This window comes from Culex pipiens, chromosome 2, assembly GCF_016801865.2.
Source record: "Culex pipiens pallens isolate TS chromosome 2, TS_CPP_V2, whole genome shotgun sequence".
NCBI lineage: Eukaryota > Metazoa > Arthropoda > Insecta > Diptera > Culicidae > Culex > Culex pipiens.
In genome coordinates this window covers 64,763,280-64,786,072 of record NC_068938.1, presented here as the reverse complement: position 1 = coordinate 64,786,072, position 22,793 = coordinate 64,763,280, and the positions used below count along the sequence as shown (strand labels likewise).

The window sequence follows — 22,793 nt, the reverse complement described above, 5'->3', positions numbered from 1 at the left end:
AGGCGAGGAATCCCGGTGACTAGTGGACAAAACTTCTACTTGTGGTGCACACAAGTCCGGACAAGTGGCCGTTTCTGGAAAAAGTCCTTACTTGGAATGGGTCACTGAGGTAGAACACTTGGTACGAAGGATTACTGGGGTGAAATATGTGGTGAAGGGCACAAGTTTTTCAGCTGTAAGCAACTTTGCTCTCTACGCTGCCAGTTGGGGGACATATGAAAATAGTTTACGAAAGTTTAGCATGTTTGCTTCTGGAAAGAATGCATTTTTTACGTACAGCAGATTGCAACCTCTGCTCGATTACCATAAATCTTCAAAGGATTCTTCTTAGTCCTTGGAGATATTTTTTTTCCCAAATTCCTCCTAATCACAATCATAACATTCAATTGGAGGAGAAAGAATAATATCGAAAATCATCGCCATTGTGGCGTCATCACACAAAAAGCACGAACTTCCCACCCCCCAAATCCATAAATAATTCCCCCTTTGGCGTGCTCTGATGTCCGCATGATGAATGGATCTCTATAATTTTCCGCTTTCAATCGCTGCAAGTAAAAAAATTCTCTCCACCGGACATCATCTTTGTTCGATTCCTAGAAATCGTCCTCTTTAATGATTGTTTTTTTTTTTTGCTTTTCCGGTTCAGTTTCATGGTTTAAGGACGAAGGACAGCGAACTCAGGGTCGTATGATAAATTGTTCCGATATGGGTAACAGTTACGAATGGAAGACCTCGAAACCTCGACCTTCTTACAAGGTTTGGTGTTTTTTTTTGTTATTGGATTCGTGGCTTATCTTACTTTGGTAGCTTTTTTGAGAGTTGCGTTACTGTGGAAAATATTAGACATTTTTGTCGTTTTTTGTAGCTTAGGTCTTCGATGAGAGCAATTCTCTACGAAATCGATTTCAACCATTTTTATTTTTCGTAATTTTTAATTTTTGTTTTAACTTTGTGGGCCCTTTCCTAAGACCATAGAAGCTATTTTGTGTCATTGGTTCACCCATACAAGTCTTCATAAAATTTTGGCAGTTGTCCAAACAAAAATGGTACGTAAATATTCAAACAGCTGTAACTTTTGAGTGAATTTTCTGATCAATTTGGTGACCATTGAGAAAAGAAGAAGGCAAACAGATTTTTTTTGCAGATTTTGTAATAAACTTTTTTTTTCACAAAAACTTAATTTACCATGATTATGATTTTTGATTTTTTTTTATATGTTTTAGAGGACAAAATCCCGCAACTTTTGAGCCATAGAGAAGTATGGTCAAATTTTGTGGACTTTTTGAAAAATATATTGTTAGAAATGGTCACAAATGGTCACTATTTTTCAAAACCGAAAACTGCTAATATTTCGCTAAAATCAAACTTTCGGTGGCTATATCTTGAAAATGGAAAAAAATGTGTGAAGTACTTTTCGATTGCAAATTCAATTTTTAATAAAAAATAATGAAGTCGAATTTGTTTTAGCATGAAATTTCCATATTTTATTAATTTACTATTTTTTCAAAAACTCATCACTCAGCGGCTTATTTTTTGACCATCCTTCTCTATGGCTTGAAAATTGCGGGTTTTGTAACCGCTTATAAAAAATTCTCGAAAATCAAAAATTGCATTTTTGGGGAAATTGAAATTTGTGTGCAAAAAAGTTAATTAAAAATTGGCAATTTTTTTCCATGCACCTATTTTTTCTCAATAGTCCACAACAATATCTACAAATTTGCCGAACAATCCAAATTGGTCAAAAAATTCACTCAAAAGTTACAGCTGTTTGAATATTTATGTACCATTTTTGTATGGACATCTGCCAAAATTGTATGGAGAATTGTATGGGTGAACCAATGACACATAATAGCTTATTTGGTCGTAGAGAAGGCCCCAACAAAGTTTGAGCCAAATAAAAAAATGCAAATAAAATCCATTTCCGATTCTGGTAGAGAATTGCTCATTTCTTGAAAAAAATATAACAGCTTTTTTGGGAATAAATTAAAAAAAATACAGTTATTTTCAGGTCTTTTTTACAATTTTGAAAAAAAAAAACTGAGTTATCAAAAAATATTTTTCGGAAAGTTTTAGATTTTTCCAATCATCTTGAAATCTTAAATCTACTCTCTACGAAATCGGTATTTTTTCTTCAATTTTAATTTTTGTATTTTTTAATCCGACTGAAACTTTTTTGGTGCCTTCGGTATCTCAGCAACTTAAGGTCGTATCAACAAAGTCCGAAGAAGCGAAATATAAAGAATTTTCTCAGCCTTTCAAAAATATTTTTTGCAAAAGTGGGCAAACATGTGCACTAATTTTGAAAAATGAAAAACTGCGACTATTTTGAAAAAAGTTACATAAAAATTGCTATAACTTGAAAACGGTGCACTTTATCAAAATTTCACTTCAGTACTTTTTGATTGCAAATTCAATTTTACATCGAAAAAAAAAGTTGAAAAATTTTTGCGACCAAAATTTCGATTTTTAAAAAATCAGTATTTATTAAAAAAAATCATAACTCGGTCAATGATTTTTTGCACAACCTGGAAATTTCTGAAAAGTTGGCATTTTGTGTCCTCTAAAACATATCAAAAAATAAAAAAAATTAAAAATAGTGTTTTTTTTGCAAATCAAGTTTTAGTAATAAAAAATTAAATAAAAAAATCACCAAATTTTTTACCGTGTATCATTTTTCCAGTGTAGTCCGTATTCATACCTACAACTTTGTTGAAGACACCAAATCGATCAAAAAATTCCTTCAAAAGATACAGATTTTTGAATTTTCGTACATCAAATTTGTATGGAAAATTATATGGACAAACTAATGATGCAAAATGGCATCTTTGGGCATACCGAAGGCACCAAAAAAGTTTCAGTCGGATTAAAAAATACAAAAAAAAATTGAATGACCGAAATCCTCAAGAACTGCTCAAGTATCATTTAATTTTTGAAAAACTAAATCAGTCAATATGAATTTTGGATGAAGTTTAGCTGGATACTGAATTGCAGATTAAGGAAGATTAGTTTAGTAAAATTAGATAAGGGGAAAATTAAGTTCTCGAAAATTTGGCGAGGGAGGAATGGAAAGAAAATAGTTAAAAATATAAAATAAAAAATAAATAAGGACAGGATAATTTAATTAAATGAGATTTGAAGTTAAAATTTTAACAGCATAAACAACTTATATTTAAATATTCAAACAATATTTTCACCAATAAACTCACGATTGAAACTTCAATTGTATGTTTTAATTTTAAAAGTTATTTAACTTTAAATATGAAAACATTCATAAATATATTTATGTAAGTTTTCTCAAAGTGTCATGTTTTTCTCAATGAAATTAAGTTTACATCATCGGAAAACGGACTGCATCATTAGATTCTTTAGACAATTTTAGACTAAGATTAACTAAAACTAGTTTGTAGAACACTTGTTTTAAATGTGACTGAAAAAGTAATCAATCATGTTTTCAGATTTTAATGCATTTTCAGTAGATTAATTTCCTAGTATAATTGGAAAAAAAATCCACCCTGGTTTTTAAAATAATTATTTTCAGCTAAAATATTTTTAAAAGCACTATTGATTTTTTGAATGTCTTAGCAATTTATTTTTCTTATTGTATGAACAATAAATTGAACTCCTATAAATTTGGCATCCTTCTGTCTTGGACCTGCTTATGCTTATCGTCTTACGTCCTTGAGTTCAGCTGCGTTTCTGAGATCGTCATTGGTGTCACCAGAGAAAGCCCTAATTCATCACTAAGCAAATCCCCCTCCACCCCTCCCTCTGGCTGACCTTAACAATACATCCTTCCATTATTGCGGCTTTTCCCCTCGACTTTTTCCACAAGAGTCTTTTGTTTTCCCTTCAACTATTTGACCAGCTAAAACGTTTCCGACCAGAATGGACCTTCTGCTGGGTATTTTCCGGCGACGAAAACTGACGATGATGGCGATGATGCTGATGATGACGACGGTTGGCATAATTCAAAAATAAATAAACGACAAAGTGCGCGCCACTGAGTGGTTTTCCCGCCACCCTCCCACCCACAGCTCACCACACCTAATTCAAATTTATTCCAATTTTCACCCAGCTTGGGCAGGAGGCTCTTATTTTTACATTTCATTTTTGCCACGCACTTGTTTGTGTTGATTCCTGAAGGCAGCTGGCTGCTCCTTGCCTAACTTTGGCAGGCGACCTAATTTCGTTTCAAAGTTGACGCGAACATTAATTTCAAGAAACGTGAAAACAATTCCAAGCCTGAAAACAGACGAATTTTCCGGATTTTTTTCCCCCGAGGGTCCTTGTAACGATTTAATTGTAATTACATTCTGAAGACGTCCGTCCGCGTCCGGAAAGTGACTCCAGCAGACGTGAAAGATTCTCATTTAACGAATGATTAAACTTTAGTTAAGTCATCACCGACTTTGTGAGCCTCAATTACGCGTCGGGGTGGCTGCCTCCAGCAAATCTAATCAATTAATTCCATCCTTATCCCGAGGAGGAAAATGCGAAAACTACGCGCGCCCCATTCAGGCACGTCGGAAAAGTTTTTGTTGCGGAAAAGGGGTAGGGGAAAACTTGCGATGAGAATGAGAATTTCGCACGCTATTTGCAGCCTGAGCAAGTTTGGGCTTTGTCTTGGCTGAACTTTTGTCCTACTCTAATTAATTGTTGGTTGGATTTACTTTTGGTGGCTCCAGAGAGGACTAATTTTGCAGTTTATTTCCTCTTAACAAAAACATGCTCTTTTTGTTCAAGTAATGAAAAAGAATTGTCATTTCGAAAAGCCTTACCCGGAGGGAAACTCAGCTTAAGAAAAAAACACAAATTCACATTATCACCGCAAGCAACAGGTTTCCCTCCTATTGTTTGGTTTTGTGTGAGTTTATGTGTGTGCGTGCTTTCTTGTTTCTCATGAAGCAGGCAAAGAAAAACAATTTTCCTCTCGAGGAAGGTTACGGTGTGGTTGCTTGCTTGGAAAAGCGCGTTTCCTGGAGCCAAGTGGGTGGCACAATTGCTGCTTGTGCCACCCACTCGATTGTTGTAACTGGAAGCCCACGAACGTGACGAGCATCGTAGATGAGATGAGTAAGCGCAGAGGAAAGAAATTGCATTTGTTAGGAATGAAAGGAAAAATGGAAAATTCCAACAAAATAGTATAAATGTTGTTTTTGTTGATTTTCAATATATTTATTTGATGGCGTTCTGTTTGTTTTTTGGCACAATCCTTTTTTTAAACTTAACAGCTAAAGTTTTTTTCTTATTTTAAACATGAAAAAATAAAAGAATTTATTCTTTATTATTCTACTAGACTTTATTTTTGTTTTTTCCCACAATCGTTAATTCTATATTTTTGGACAATTTGAGTGTTATCAGGTACAAACAAAAATACCTAAGAGCGTAAATTTCCACTCTGTGCTCAAAGGCTACGCCCATACAGTCCCGTAAGGATATGAGAGGGGATGTTTTTGTTGTTCACTAGTGGCAACATTAGTTTATTTTTGTTATTATTATGAAAATGGCAAGCAATTTCTCAGAATTTTAATGTATTTTTTTGCTTTAATTTCAAAGAACATTTTTATATTTCAAATCATCCTGCAAAGCAAAAAAGCACATTTTTCGAAAATAATAATGTTTTACCTTTATTTAAAAATATAAATTGATCATTGAAACAAGTGTTTTTTTTTATTAAAAATATATCTTTATTGAACATTGTTTGTTTTGTGATCTAACTCTGAAAAATATTTCATAACATCGCAACTCTTGCAAGGTAAACCAAATCAGGGGAATCTTATTTTTTTAAGTCACAAGGTATTTTTTCGGGACCTCAAAGATAAAAACATCGGTTTGTCTGATATTTGGCACCGTGAAAGAAGGGCTCCTTCCCGACATTTTGCGGGGTCCAGCGAAATATTTCGTCGGGGGGTCTTGAGCAACTTTTTTTTGAAGAATATTTTTCGATTTTATGGGATATTTATTCAAAAAAATCTCAGAAAATCGGTGCATTCATGTTGATATCCCTCAAACTTCTTATAAATGTGCCTTGGGGACTCTAACCAACTATATTTGACCAATATTTGACCTCCAATAAAAAAAATCGAACCAAATTTATCAGATTTCTAGATTTCTGTGAAAAACACGCCATTTCTATGTGATTTTTTAATTATTATTTCATTTTTTTTCGTTCAAAATTTTTGAGAATCTAGCCTAAAATGTTACAAAAAGAGTCACGATAAATGCAGGATTGAGTAACTCACCTATAAAAGTACAAAAATAATTTACTGAAACATTTTTTTTGTAAGGTGCTCTAAACTTCAAAATTTTCAAAAACCAAACGTGGGAATAGATTCTCCAGACAATTTTACATAAAAGTCTCCATATTGACCACTGTCCTAAGTCCAATCATTGTGAAGTTACAAGGGTTTTAAAAATAAAAATGTTGAAAAAAATGGTTTTTTACAATTTCTATATGACAGTCTTGATTTTTCAATCGCTTTGATATTTTTACCGGATAGCTCATCCAATTTCCCATAAAATTGCCTTTGACCAAATTCTAATTGGAAGTATGGGCTCACAGATTGCATTACTCATAACTGAAAACTGAATATTTTTTTCAGTGTAGTTAAGGGGATGGTAGTAGCCTGGATAGTAAATTAGCTTAAATTATCAAAAAACGAGTTATTTCGAAAAGTGGTTGGAGACAATCTTATGGGAAATCAGACGAGCTTTCCGGTTAAAATATTTACGAAACTAAAAAATCAAGTCTGTTGTGTAGAAATTGTCAAAAATCATCAAACACTAATTTATTCAACAATTTTATTTTTAAAACTGCTGTAACTTTACAAGGACTTGACTGTAGGCAGTGGTCAATATGGAGACTTTTATGTTAAATTGTCTGGAAAATCGATTCCCGTTTTCGGTTTTTGAAAATTTTAACCTTTAGACCCCTGTTGAAAAAAAAAAAAAACAGTTACATTAAATGAGTTTTGTATTTTTTTGGTGAGTTGCTCCATCCTGAATTATTCGTGAATCTTTTTTTAACATCGTGGGCTATCCCTCAATTTTGACTTTCAAACTAAAAAAAAGATCTCATAAAAGTGACGTGTATTTTTCTTTCGGTGTATTTTTTCGGATAGCCCGTCAAATTTCCTAAAAGTTTGTCTTTGACAACTTTTTGACACGATGCAACGGCATCGAGTTACAGCAATATTTAAATTAGGAAATACAAATATATTCAAAACACTTATGCATAAGTTATGCCCTTCTCAAATGTCATTATCATGTTAAACTGGCTCAATATACAAATAAATGGCTTACATAAGCGTAGAATAACATGTCTACAAAGTTTCATTTAAATCGGAGAAGGTCGAGAAAAAAGGATTCTTGTTTTGGGCTGGAATTGCTCTGAAGTTACATTTTTAAACGAAAAAAAAAACTAAATTGAAATATGTTTTTTTAAGATTTGGGATTTCGATTAATCTTTAAAAAATGTTTGTTGTGTCAAGAGAACTTTTTAATTAACGTTTTGAGTAATATTGAGCTAATATTTTTCACGAACGAAAGTATAAAAATAAATAAATAATGCAAAAATTACATTTTTTATCATTTCAAAATAATTACTTACAAAAATTTTTCCGCTAAGTTGTAATTATTGGATAAAAAGTATTTTTAGAACAAATAGAAATATAGCCAAAATATTGTTTAGACTTTAGTTTATAAAGTTAAACCAAATGAGTAATCGAATAGTACATATAGATTTTTTTTATAAAGTTCGCCGTTTTCAAGATAAAGGCAGTTTATTTTTGTACTTAAAAAACCCGTTTTTCGATTTTACCAAGTTTGTCAATTCTTAATCATATTATTTTTGAATTTTTTTTAAATCCATTAAAATTGCCTAAGAGTCATTGAATATTGGACCTCAGGCAAATAAAAGAAAAAGAAGCAAAAACAAGCTTTTTAAACACTCTCACACTGAAAAAAAAATCAATTCTCGTAATCGTGAATTAAGTTCACGAATGTGAGAACCACGAAGGAATTTATTCATGAGTATGGTGCATTTGCACTATAAACGTGAATATATTCCTTCGTGGTTCTTGCATTCGTCAATTTAATTTACGATTTCGAGAATTGATTTTTTTCTGAACAAATTTTCTAATGCCGATATATCAGCAACTAATGGTTTAATTTTCAATGGATAAAATAATTTTTTCGAAAAAAAAATATTTTGATTTTTTTTACAAAATATTTTTTTAAAAGGGACAAAACATTATTTTTTATTCGTATTGCAATCCAAAATAATTTATAATTATTGCAAAGAAAAAAAAGAACTATTTTTTAAAGGTTTGTGTTCAATGGTTTGCTTGTAGATTGTCAATAAAAGTTATTACTGTTGTTATACTTTCAACAAGTAAGTTACACAGCAATCCAAAGCAAAATATTTCGAGCTAGAGATAGATGATGTACTCATCATCCAGTAGTGGTCCAGATCCAAAAACTACGTGGAACATTGATTTTCCGAAAAATGATGTAGTTTTGGAGCTTTGGACTCTTCAGCAGAGTTGTTGCAAATGCCGCCCACTTTAGGTTTGGTTGAAAATTAGGGATGTTCTTGATTAGGGTGATTTTGAAAATCTAACTTTTCAGGAACATTTTTGGATTTTTTTTGTCTTCTTGCATTGTGATGAACCAGTTTTTATAACTTTTTGATCAACTTTTTTCGCCTTGAATACAACAAGTATAATTCATCCAACGTCACATCACCATTAATCCCAGAGAAATCTACTTTTCCACACTGCTGAGCACATCCTTGGACAGTTCCTGCAAGCGGAATCCTGACAACTCAGCCGCTATTCTCACTGATGTGCCTCATAACAACATATTTCAAGTTCCTCGTCATCGTCGTCGTCGTAGCGAAGCAATTTATTATTCGCAGTTATTTTTTATTATTTTCTACCACTTCATCACTCTTCGACGGCCTGACGGGTTTTTCCCCCTCCAGCCCCATCCGAGATCGGCCCGGAGAACACAAGACTCTTCTAATCCAATGCCGGGGAAATGCCAGCGACAGCACTGTCCTGGGATACTGATCCGTCTATTCATGGGTTGGTTCATGGGATGATGGTGGTCACCCACACACACTCTCCTCGTCGGGAAACCGATGCTGTGCAGTCTTTTACGGTCCGATGCCCATTTTTCTGCTTCGTGTGATTATGTGACTATGATGGAATGCTTTTGTTTGAGCAGAGGAAAAATCGAACAACAACAATGGAATCATGCGCTGGAGTGGAAAATTTCCGCTAGAATTTTAAAAATAGATAGTCCTGTTACAAACTTTCAACAGATTTAAATGTTACTAAATCAAACAGATTTGCCCGAACCCTAGCCCACCATTATCTAAAACCGTAATCATGACATAACCCCACAACTCTGCCAGCATCCAACTGTCGAGATAACACCGCGCCGAGTGCGCGCATAAATACACCACTCAGAGGTCGAAATTGCGCCATCAAATGCCCTCCCAAAACCCCAAAGCAATTGTGGGAGGCCTTTCCGTCGCCAAAAATAAGCCAAACGCAACACACCGTAAAAATGCCAAACCCGAAATCGGCGCTGGTTTTGCTTTAGCGCACACACACACACACACGTCCGAACCGCCCAGCAATGCTTCTAATCTTGTCCCGTGACATTTTGAGCCGAACGAGGGAAAACAACGGAGTGAAAGCTTCTTAGGTTTCACCGGAGACGGCGAAGCTTTTCCATGGTACAATGTGTGTTTGGAGAAGACTTCAGAGAAGAATTTTGGTGATTTTTGTCCTGGGGTTATTGTAGGAGAGACTGGAGTTTTGTGGGATGAGATTTTTCTATGGGGCTATATTTTGAAAAACAACCTCCTATTTTTTTGGAATTATATGTATTTTTTATATAATTAATAAATAAAACTTGACACTAGGACAAACACATTTAGCTAAAGAAAGCAAATCATTTAGATGTACGACTTGATCTGAAAAAAAGCTTCATTTCGCAACTCATTGTGAAACTAAGTTTTTTTTCACATCGAAGGATAGTTGAGCAATTTGTATTCCAATGTAATTTTTTTCCAAAGAAATTTCTTCGTCAATAACTTGGTTTTGGAAACTAATGATTGCAAAACAACTGGACAGGTGTATAATGCATTTTTAATCTCTTTTATAATTCAAATGTTGAAGCCATGGCTCGTAAGTTCAATTTTTGATTTTTTTTTATGTTTTGTCTTTCCCCTCGACTTTGGTCAGAGTCGAGAGACAAAAACTTCGAAAAATATTTGCAACGGTCTAACTGTAATTATTTAAAAAATATTTATTATAATTTTTAATCAAGATTAAAAAAATTTGAAAACTCGATTTGAGTGCTTCCATCCCGGAAATTCCCGGGACGAAATTCCCAGGATTTCCAAAATTTCCCGGGAATTTTTATAATTTGTCCCAGAAATTCCCGTAATTGAAAACAAAAATTTAATTTTGGTCTGGAAATTCAGATATAGAAATATAGATACAGAGTAATCAATAAGATTTTTTTCAAACCATTTAAATTTGTATAAGGCATTTATCAGCATTAATGTGGCGTAATAGAAAAAAATGTTACACATTTATTTTCCAGATTTGCAAAATGCCTGGTGCTTTAATTATTTTCTATCTAATTCTATGTATTTTTCATAGACTTTGTATTGATTTGAAAAAAAAAATATTTTAAATTATTTGTCAACAATCACAAATCCGGACAAATTTATCGGATTACGACAGCTATTTATTTAAGCCAATTTTCTGCATAATTTTTTGAACGACTTCTGTTAAAACAGGAACAGCCACTTCAAAGTAGAGAAAAAACATTTTTTTTTAATTTAATATTTTGAATTCTTTTTTATATGTTTTAGGGGCAAAAACAACAACTTTGGGCCAAATTTTAATCATTTTTTTAAGATCATTAAATTTCCAACAATTTCGTCTAATAAACTTTGAAGATTGGCGTTTCGTTTGTTGAGATACAGCAGATAAAAGAAAAACAAACAGGAAAATCAAAAATTTCTAACCCAAACCCCAATTGGACCATAAGTAACTACAACTGTTTTTGATATATTGGCGGGGGTTCGGTTACACTGAAACTTCAGTTTTCTGTTTAAATTTCTTTTATTCGCACCCGAAGGTCCAATCTTCAATGTTTTCAAGGTGAAATTTTAAATTTTATTATATTTTGTGATCTATTCGAAAAAATATTTTCAGAAATGGTCACTCATGGAAACCCTTTTTTAAAAATCGAAAACCTGGAAGTTTTAACTTGAAAAAAATCTTCATTCAACAAACTTTTTGAAAGTAGGTTATATGAGTGAGCTTTTTCAAGAACCACATTTTTATATTATTTATAAATGTTTTTGTAGATGTTCATAAATTTTTTCAAGAAATCAAAAAAATCCCTGGGGGGAATTTGGCCATTCTAGGGGGAATAAAAGTTCAATAGAAATTCAATGTCTTAAGTCAATACCTGACACATTAAGTTTCTTGATTAGTAAAAACAACATTTGTGTTTACACAAAAAAATAATTTTCAATGGTAGAAAATAATAAATTTTGAGTCATGGTTTTAACATTTTAATAAAAAAAAGTGTTTAAAAATGCATTATACACCTGTCGAGATGTTTTGCCATCATTAGTTTCCAAAATATCTAAGTGTTGAAAAAAATTTTATTATCGCCAAAAAATTTTTTTTGCTCTGCTGTATATTGGAATTTCATAAAAATTCAAAACATTTTTAAACAAGTCCAAACATGCTAAATATGATTATCAATGCAGAAAAATGCATTTTAGATTGTTTTCAGTTGATAAGACTTCTATTTTCATGGACATTTTAAAGTTTTTTGGAAAAATATATTTTTTGCCCCCTGACACCAATTTTGAAGGGGGAGGGTGACATAAACTTTGAAAAATATTTGCAACGACATTTTTAGACAATTTAAATATTTTTTTCTGGTATTTGTATTGTTTTGGACACAAGCAGGTTTATTTGTAAAAGATTTTTTTGCTAGTTTCTTTGAGGTTTTTGAACACTTTTAACAAGAACAATTTAAAAAAAAAATAATTGGAAATAAAAAACATATTTTCAATATTATTAGGGCCGCTGCAAATATTTTTTAAAATTTATGTGTCCCCCCTCCCCTTCAAAATTGGTCTGAAAAATCAGGGGGCAAAAATAATATTTTTACAAAAAACTTCAAAATTAAAATGAAATTAGAAGTCTAATCAACTGATTACAATCTAAAATGCATTTTTCTGCATTGATAATCAATGAATGTTTGGGCTTGTTTAAAAATGTTTTGCATTTTTATGAAATTCCAAGGTACAGCACCGCAAAAAAATATTTTCCGCAAAAAATAAAATTTTCGTCAATGCTTGATATTTTAGATACTAATGATGGCAAAACAACTTGACAGGTGTAAAACACTTTTTTCATGAAAATGTTGAAACCATGGCTCGTAATTTAAATTTTTATCCTTTTTTTTTTTTGCCCCCTCCCCCCTCGCTTTGGTCCGAGTCGAGGGACATAAACTTCAAAAAATATTTGCAACGGCCTAAAGATTGTTTTATGACAATGAAAATTATAACAAAATGTAGTGGATTTTCGCAACTTCCAATCCTTGAAAAAATACTGGATTTTCACATGGGTAATTCTCCGCCAACTCACACAGCAGTTGCCCCGACCCCTCTTCGATTTGCGTGAAACTTTGTCCTAAGGGGTAACTTTTGTCCCTGATCACGAAACCGAGGTCCGTTTTTTGATATCTCATGACGGAGGGGCGGTACGACCCCTTCCATTTTTGAACATGCGAAAAAAGAGGTGTTTTTCAACAATTTGCAGCCTGAAACGGTGATGAGATAGAAATTTGGTGTCAAAGGGACTTTTATGTAAAATTAGACGCCCGATTTGATGGCGTACTCAGAATTCCGAATAAACGTATTTTTCATCGAAAAAAACACTAAAAAAGTTTTAAAAATTCCCCCATTTTCCGTTACTCGACTGTAAAAAATTTTGGAACATGTCATTTTATGGGAAATTTAATGTACTTTTCGAATCTACATTGTCCCAGAAGGGTCATTTTTTCATTTAGAACTAAATTTTTCATTTTAAAATTTCGTGTTTTTTCTAACTTTGCAGGGTTATTTTTTAGAGTGTAACAATGTTCTACAAAGTTGTAAAGCAGACAATTACAAAAATTTTGATATATAGACATAAGGGGTTTGCTTATAAACATCACGAGTTATCGCGATTTTACGAAAAACAAGTTTTGCATAACCCTGCAAAGTTAGAAAAAACACGAAATTTTAAAATGAAAAATTTTGTTCTAAATGAAAAAATGACCCTTCTGGGTCAATGAAGATTCGAAAAGAACATTAAATTTCCCATAAAATGACATGTTCCAAAAATTTTTACAGTCGAGTAACGGAAAAAGGGAGAATTTTTAAAACTTTTTTAGTGTTTTTTTCGATGAAAAATACGTTTATTCGGAATTCTGAGTACGCCATCAAATCGGGCGTCTAATTTTAGATAAAAGTCCCTTTGACACCAAATTTCTATCTCATCACCGTTTCAGGCTGCAAATTGTTGAAAAACACCTCTTTTTTCGCATGTTCAAAAATGGAAGGGGTCGTACCGCCCCTCCGTCACGAGATATCAAAAAACGGACCTCAGTTTCGTGATCAGGGACAAAAGTTACCCCTTAGGACAAAGTTTCACGCAAATCGAAGAGGGGTCGGGGCAACTTTTCCCGATTTCGTGTGAGTTGGTAGAGAATTACCCACATATTGTTTTTGCCTTCCTCACTGAGGTAAGGCTATAATCCTGCTCTAAAAATGAACTTCGTATAAAAACGTCGTAGACCCACCTTCATGTATACATATCGACTCAGAATCGAAAACTGAACAAATGTCTGTGTGTATGTGTGTGTGTATGTGTGTGTGTATGTGTGTGTGTATGTATGTATGTGACCAACAAACTAGCTCATGTTTCTCGGCACTGGCTGAACCGATTTGACCCGAACTTGTTGCATTCGACTTGGTTTAGGGTCCCATAGATCGAGTTTTATACAGATTGAAGTTTCGATAAGTAGTTCAAAAGTTATATATAAAAATGTGTTTTCACATATATTTGGGTCTCACTTTACTGTATGTAAACTATGTCCGGGTCCATCATCCGACCCATCGTTGGTTAGGTTATCAAAAGACCTTTCCAACGAGTCTAAAACATTGAAGATCTGGCAACCCTGTCTCGAGATATGGCCCCTTAAGTGATATCGATGTACTTTTTTGAAGCCGGATCTCACTTAAATGTATGTAAACTATGTCCGGATCCACCATCCGACCCATTGTTGGTTAGGTTATTAAAAGACCTTTCCAACGAGTCTAAAACATTGAAGATCTGGCAACCCTGTCTCGAGATATGGCCCCTTAAGTGATATCGATGTACTTTTTTGAAGCCGGATCTCACTTAAATGTATGTAAACTATGTCCGGATCCACCATCCGACTCATTGTTGGTTAGGTTATTAAAAGACCTTTCCAACGAGTCTAAAACATTGAAGATCTGGCAACCCTGTCTCGAGATATGGCCACTTAAGTGATATTGATGTACTTTTTTGAAGCCGGATCTCACTTAAATGTATGTAAACTATGTCCGAATCCACCATTCGACCTTTTGTTGGTTAGGTTATCAAAAGACCTTTCCAACGAGTGCAAAACATCGAAGATCGGGCAAACCTGTCTCGAGATATGGCCCGTTAAGTGATATTGATGTACTTTTTTGAAGCCGGATCTCACATAAATGTATGTAAACTATGTCCGACTCCACTATCCGACCCAACGTTGGTTAGGTTATCAAAAGACCTTCAACGAGTGCAAAACATCGAAGATCGGGCAAACCTGTCTCGAGATATGGCCCGTTAAGTGATATTGATGTACTTTTTTGAAGCCGGATCTCAATTAAATGTATGTAAACTATGTCCGGGTCCATCATCCGACCCAACGTTGCAACGTTGCGTTGGTTAGATTATCAAGAAACCTTTCCAACGAGCCCAAAACATTGAAGATCTGGCAACCCTGTCTCGAGATATGGCCACTTAAGTGATATCGATGTACTTTTTGGAAGCCGGATCTAAAAAAATAGATGAAACTTGTGTGCAGCCATTGTTGTGAGGAAGGCTCCAACCACATAGGTGGATTAAGTTAGTTTTTTTTGTGAATTTTTGTTATGTTCTAAACATTATAAAGATTTTTTTTTCAAATATAATATAAAACAAGAGTAGTATAATGTAAAAAAAAGAAGCAAAAAGAATAAATCTTTCATAAGATACTTTTATAAGATTATTGAATTGAGAGATCCAAGGTTTGTTTATTTCTCTTAGAAAAAGGTGGTCAATATTGATGGATTTGGGGTTCAATGTTTTTCTTCCAAATTTTCACACAAACAGTTTAAATTTGCTGTTGGTTGAAATACATATCAAGTATTAAGCTTTCAAATGTAGGATAAATGAACTGAGTTTATTTATTTTAAAACTATTTAGAAGGACTTCGGACTATATTTTTAGGTATTTTATATAATTTTATTGTTTTCAAACTATTTGTAGAACATTAAAATCTTTATAAAAGTTCGTATCACTTTAGTGCTAATACCAAACAACATGATAATTTTTTGCGAAGATCTTTGGGCGATCATATTATTGCATGTTGCATAAAATTTTTAGGTTCATTCTGATCAAAGATTTAGTGCTTTTTATTTGAAATTTAATTTATAAATGATAAATTATTCAACCATATACAGACGTGAAATAAAAAAAAACACTCACATTCAAAACCATATTCTTTTCTAAAATTTTTGCTTCAAAATCCAAAATTTCATCGTGAGAACCACAAAACTTAAGTTTACCAGTGCTCACGAAATTTTGACTTTGTTAATGGTGACGGAACACTTCAATCGTCTTCACCAACCGGATTTTGACATTCTGTTTTCCGAACGAACTTTCACACACAAACGAATAAGTGCTACGCAAAGTCACTCACACAGTCATTGACATCCCTTCTAGAAATACATTCGCACAGAAAAAGGTCATTTGACATTATACCGAGATTCCGATCATCTCTCCCATGATCGCATTCAAATGACTACTGACGCCACGCAGAAAACTCAAGGATGAGAGAGACGAAAAACGAGAGAATGAGCACGTTGTCTCGTTCGGGCGGCTGCTTGAGTAGGGCTCATTTTTTGTTCGTTTCGTGTTCACGTTCACCGACTGTCATTGCTTGGCGACGATTATGATAGGCGCTGTTCGTGAGCAATCAAATTTGGTTTTTGAAATGATCGCTGACAGAAAGTTCTTTTAAATACTGAGCAGTCCCATTCAGTGACAGTGATCCCTTCTGAAGCATTGTTCCCAACACACCTTACACTAATTTCAGTTGTTTTTGCCACACATCGAAAAGGTTTGATGTCGAAATTCCGAAGAAACGCAAGCAAAAGTTGTTGACTAACCTTCGCAGCACATATGTGAACCCAATTCATGGGAACTACGCATGTCGTACGCTTCGCCAGGTTCCTCCAAAAAAGGATGAGCTGAATCGGGTACGAACATCTTGAATGACATGCAAATTGCTAGTCAGATTTTTTGTATTTTGATGTTTAGGCTTCTTTCTAACAGTTGTCACCGTGACCATCAATCTCCCAAATACCTTGCGCTGAATTGTTCAATGAACCTTAGAGGCCCCTTCTTCCCCGCACCCAAAAAGCCGTAAATCTCAAACCAAACAATCCTTCCGGCATGATTGCTGAACATCCCAAAATTACACAGAATCGCGTCGAACCGAAGAATTTTCCGCTCAGGGGGAGGAAAATATTTACATCCCAATTCTCGCTGTGGGAAAGTGAAAACTGCGCACTAAAATCACTTGTGCCTCCCTTTCTGACGAAAGACGAGACGTTTCGATGATGGATGGCCGATTGGGTTGTCTGCTCTGTGGGTGGAGAGAGTGGTGCCACCGGAAGCCCTCAAGGGCTGGAGGCTTGCTTTTTTGCAACCGTCATCGATTGGTTGACATTGGAGATGGAGGTGAACAGTGTTGGATGGAGGAAACGAAGAGAGCTTATAACTAAAGAGAAGGAAAAAAAGAAATTGCTGAAGAAAAAAGTAGCTCAAAACTAACAATAAGTTCAGTTCTTTTTTCTTTGGTCTTTATGGAGCAATTTCAGCTCAAATCGTCGCCATCGTGCTAACTTGTCGTACGTGCATTTTGGGCCAAATTGAGTTAAGAACGCCATTTTGTGCAGCTCACAATGCCTCACCTTTTGACCTTCACAGATCCCCAAAATTCGATTTCAATCCTGAGATATTCAACAAAAACCGAAAAAACTCCGTGCATTTTTGTCACTTTACATATGAAAGCGTGGCTGAATGGTTACGCTGTTCGCTTTGTAAGCGGAAGGTTCTGGGTTCGAATCCCATCTGCTCCTATCGAGAAATTATGGAAAGAAGGAATTATAAACACTTGAATATGAACGAAAAATTCATTAGCTCGCGGCGGGGTTCGATCCCCCCGTCCTTTGGGTCAGCAGGCAAAAATGCTTAACACCAGACCATAGAGGTTTAGTTGACTATAAGGAATAAGAATGCTATAAGAATCCAAGAAACTTGATGGGAATCTGAGAACCATAGAACAGACAATGCAATATTTAATGCAAAGTTGAATTCAAGAACTTACTCGGCCGCATACTCGTTAGCTGAATATTGAACTTTCAACACGACCAGAATGCACCACAAAAAGCTTGGTGAACCGAATTGGAAAGCTTCCAAGATGAATCCAAGAACATACGAAGAATTAAGGACTATAAATAGATTTGACAGGCCGCATCACTTACCACGATGAATCCTGGCTTCACACCCGTCTTACTAACACCTTCAAACCTCACGTGATACTTTGTCGAAGAAGCAGCCGATTTAGCGGTCTTCATCACTCAAGTATCGGACTAAAATTCCTATCCACTTCCCCGTGTCTTACCATTGGTCGTGGCCGGCGCTGTGATTGGCTAGCATTATAGGGACATTTGAAAGTTGCGAAGTGTGGTGATGATTGGTTCCTACTCTTCATCTGTGGTCCACGGAGCAATTTTTGGAGGTCCTGGTCAATAACAGAGTAGCAACTACGGGTAGACACCAATGCCACTATGGTACATTGGGTGGCCAAGTTTCAAAAAAGTGACCTTCTCCAAATATTTTTTGGTATTTTTTCTCGAAAGTAAACATTCTAACTAAGAAAAATCCAAATTTTCAAAGCTCTAAGTATGTTCATTACGGAGATACGCAAGCTGAAAGTCAATAAATTGAGTAAAAAACAAGCGTTTTTCGTAAAAAAGGCTGATTGTTTAATTTTAACATAGCTCAGCCATTTTAAATGTTTTATTAGGACAAATATACATCGTTGGAAAGGTAATGAGATAAGCTTTGAAACTATTAATAGATAAAATGTTGTTTCCAAACCAAAAACTGAAGTTTTCATCGAATAATTGAAGCATTTTTTGACAAATCATATTTTTTTGTGTTTGTTAATCGAGTACTTTTTTTGCTAACCGATGCTAAACATGAAACTAAGATCACTTGAAAGATTGGATTATAATCTAACATTGCTGAAATTTCCAGCCTGCGATTTTTTGCGTTTTCGGAGATATGCCATTTTGAACATTTACGTTTTATCAAAATTTGCTGCAATCTACATATGCGCCCGTTTATTTCACTTGCTTTGCTACCTACTTCGTGGGCATCGTCGCTTCAAAATTCAATACCTGGTTTCAAGAAGTTCGAAATGACTTTATTGGAATTTTCTGTTGCCTACATCTAAAATGGAGTACCTTAGTCAAAAGTACCGAAGTTTCTCAAGCAAAACTGGAGAATCTCAGTTTGATACCGAAAAAAGTATTCAGCAAAATGTTGACTTAGCATGATGAATTTCTGCGATCAATCCATGAAACTGATCCACATTTAAGTTCTATGTTGGTTAGTACAAAACATCATAAAAAGTACCTTTAACATATCCTGAAGCTGTCACAAACTCTATAATCAAATGAATTTTAAGAATATGGTTTGTATTTTATCGTTTTACTTCATAATTAATATTGTGGATAAAATAAATTTTTCTGTTATTTGATTTAATAATTAAAATATTCGCAATTTAAGGGTGGGAGGGGGGGGGGGGGTGGTCTCAAGTTATACGGCATGGACTCACAAAAAGAAACACACAACAGGAAATAGTAAATATTTGACTTGAAATGAATTTATTACGCTTAACAAAAATTTGTTGGTGGGGAGGAGGAGAGGGGGGGGGGGAGTGAAAGAAAGAGGAGGGAGGGGTTGTGTCCTTAAAGTGGGGTGGGAGCTTATCCATAATTTAATAATATAAACTTGCAAATTGCAAGTTGCAATATAATATATATGTAATTCTGTTTCACTTGCAAATGTATGAAAAGACTATTTATTATAAACAATCAACTATTGAAAAACATGAAAAGTCATAAAAATCGACGTATGTCATTTCAATACCATACAATTACCTAAATTTGTATCAAAAAAACATTTAAAAAGCAAAAAAATAATTTGGCCGCCTGTTTGTATGGAGATGGCCCATAGTGCAATGCTATGTGAAAGTAGTTTCAATCTTGTCGTGTTATCTTGTCACTCCATGAAAATTGATGTAAGAGCGACAAAAGGCCAAAGGGATTTCAGGCCAGGAAAGTCAGGATGCGTTTGTCGCACGTACAAGCTAGACTACCGTAAACATTTGTAATTATAACTCGGGACTCCAGCAACCAACTTCAACCAAACTTTGGGACAATGCACAGAATGGTGAGCCAAACAAAACGTGTTTGTTATTGTTTACATTGCGTGCTCTCGTTTTTGAATATTCAAGGTCAAACATTAAAACGCGTTTTTCTCGGAACGTCAAAATGGCGGGTGCGACAAGATAGCACGACGACATCGAAATCAGGAATTTTTCTGGTACTTTTGTACCCGACCCTCTCCAATTTCAATGAAACTTTGTAGACATGTTATCCTAGGCTTATATAAGCCATTTTTGTGTATATGGAGCCAATATTACTCGGAAATAACATTTGAGAAGGGCGTAAAGTATTTAAATATTTTTGTATTTTATAATTTAAAAATTACTGTATCTCGAAGCCGTTGCGTCGTATCAAAAAGTGATCAAAGACAAACTTGTAGGAAATTGGACGGGCTTTCTGAAAAAAATACACTGAAACAAAAATACACGCCTCATCTATGAGATTTTTTGATTATTAAGTCTAAAACTTAAATTTAAGAGTGATGTCACGATTTTTTTTCGTTCAAAATTTTTGAGGAAATAGACTAAAATATAACCAAAAGACTGACGAAAAATGCAGGATGGTTTGTCTCTTCTAAAAAAATACAAAAATTATTTACTAAAACTGTTTTTTTGAAAAGTGGTCTAAACGTCAAAATTTTTGAAAACCGGTAGTGGGTAATTCTCCGCCAACTCACACAGCAGTTGCCCCGACCCCTCTTCGATTTGCGTGAAACTTTGTCCTAAGGGGTAACTTTTGTCCCTGATCACGAATCCAAGGTCCGTTTTTTGATATCTCGTGACGGAGGGGCGGTACGACCCCTTCCATTTTTGAACATGCGAAAAAAGAGGTGTTTTTCAATAATTTGCAGCCTGAAACGGTGATGCGATAGAAATTTGGTGTCAAAGGGACTTTTATGTAAAATTAGACGCCCGATTCGATGGCGTACTCAGAATTCCGAAAAAACGTATTTTTCATCGAAAAAAACACTAAAAAAGTTTTAAAAATTCTCCCATTTTCCGTTACTCGACTGTAAAAAATTTTGGAACATGTCATTTTATGGGAAATTTAATGTACTTTTCGAATCTACATCGACCCAGAAGGGTCATTTTTTCATTTAGAACATAAGTTTTCATTTTAATATTTCGTGTTTTTTCTAAATTTGCAGGGTTATTTTTTAGAGTGTAATAATGTTCTACAAAGTTGTAGAGCAGACAATAAAAAAAATTTTGATATATAGACATAAGGGGTTTGCTCATAAACATCACGAGTTATCGCGATTTTACGAAAAAAAGTTTTGAAAAAGTTGGTCGTCATCGATCATGGCCGTTCATGGTCACCCGCGACAGACACGGACGACGAAATAAAGAGAAACGCAAAAAGTAACTTTTTCAAAACTTTTTTTCGTAAAATCACGATAACTCGTGATGTTTATAAGCAAACCCCTTATGTTTATATATCAAAATTTTTGTAATTGTCTGCTCTACAACTTTGTAGAACATTGTTACACTCTCAAAAATAACCCTGCAAAGTTAGAAAAAACACGAAATTTTAAAATGAAAATTTATGTTCTAAATGAAAAAATGACCCTTCTGGGTCGATGTAGATTCGAAAAGTACATTAAATTTCCCATAAAATGACATGTTCCAAAATTTTTTACAGTCGAGTAACGGAAAATGGGAGAATTTTTAAAACTTTTTTAGTGTTTTTTCGATGAAAAATACGTTTTTTCGGAATTCTGAGTACGCCATCAAATCGGGCGTCTAATTTTACATAAAAGTCCCTTTGACACCAAATTTCTATCTCATCACCGTTTCAGGCTGCAAATTATTGAAAAACACCTCTTTTTTCGCATGTTCAAAAATGGAAGGGGTCGTACTGCCCCTCCGTCACGAGATATCAAAAAACGGACCTCGGATTCGTGATCAGGGACAAAAGTTACCCCTTAGGACAAAGTTTCACGCAAATCGAAGAGGGGTCGGGGCAACTTTTCCCGATTTCGTGTGAGTTGGTAGAGAATTACCCTAGTAGGAATCGATTTCCCAGACAATTTTACATTAAAGTCTCCATATTGACCATTGTCCTATGTCCAATCGTTGGGAAGATACAGCGGTTTTAAAAATAAAAATGTTGAAAAAACGGTATTTTTGTAGTTTTTGGCAATTTCTATAAGACAAACTTGGTTTTTCAGTCTCGTAAGTATTTTTACCGGAAAGCTCGTCCAATTTCCCATAAGTTTGCCTTTGATAGCATTTCAAATGGATGTAAGGGCTTACAAATATAAGCTTAATTACATTTCTTATAACTGAAAATAGAATATTTTTTCAGTGTGATAGAAATCAGGATAGTAAATTTGAGTACGTAAATATAAAAACGACATAAATCAAAAATCTGCCAAAGGCAAACTTATGGGAAATTGGACGAGCTTTCCGGTAAAAATATTTACGAGACTCAAAAACCAAGTCTGTCATATAGCAATTGCCAAAAACCACCAAAAACCCGTTTTTATTTCTAAAACCGCTGTATCTTCTCAAAGATTAGAGTTTTAGACTTAAAAATCAAAAAATCTCATAGATGTGGCGTGTATTTTTGTTTCAGTGTATTTTTTTCATAAAGCCCGTCCAATTTCCTACAAGTTTGTCTTTGACCACTTTTAGATACGACGCAATGGCTTCGAGATACAGTAATTTTTAAATTACAAAATACAAAAATATTTAAATACCTTATGCTCTTCGCAAATGTTATTTCCGAGTACTATTGGCTCCATATACACAAAAATGGCTTATATAGCCCTAGGATAACATGTCTACAAAGTTTCATTGAAATCGGAGAGGGTCGGGTACAAAAGTACCAGAAAAAATCCTGATTTGAGCTGGAATTGCTCTATGGCGAAATCTTTTATGATAGTCTTATTGATATTTTATTCAGA

At 34.3% G+C, this 22,793-nt stretch overlaps 1 protein-coding gene across 2 annotated transcripts in view; it reads right to left on the bottom strand.

Moving 5' to 3' along the window:
* LOC120418411 (dual specificity calcium/calmodulin-dependent 3',5'-cyclic nucleotide phosphodiesterase 1A-like) overlaps nt 1–22,793 on the bottom strand; it is a 673,125-nt gene that overhangs the window by 328,972 nt on the left and 321,360 nt on the right. The window lies entirely within an intron of this gene.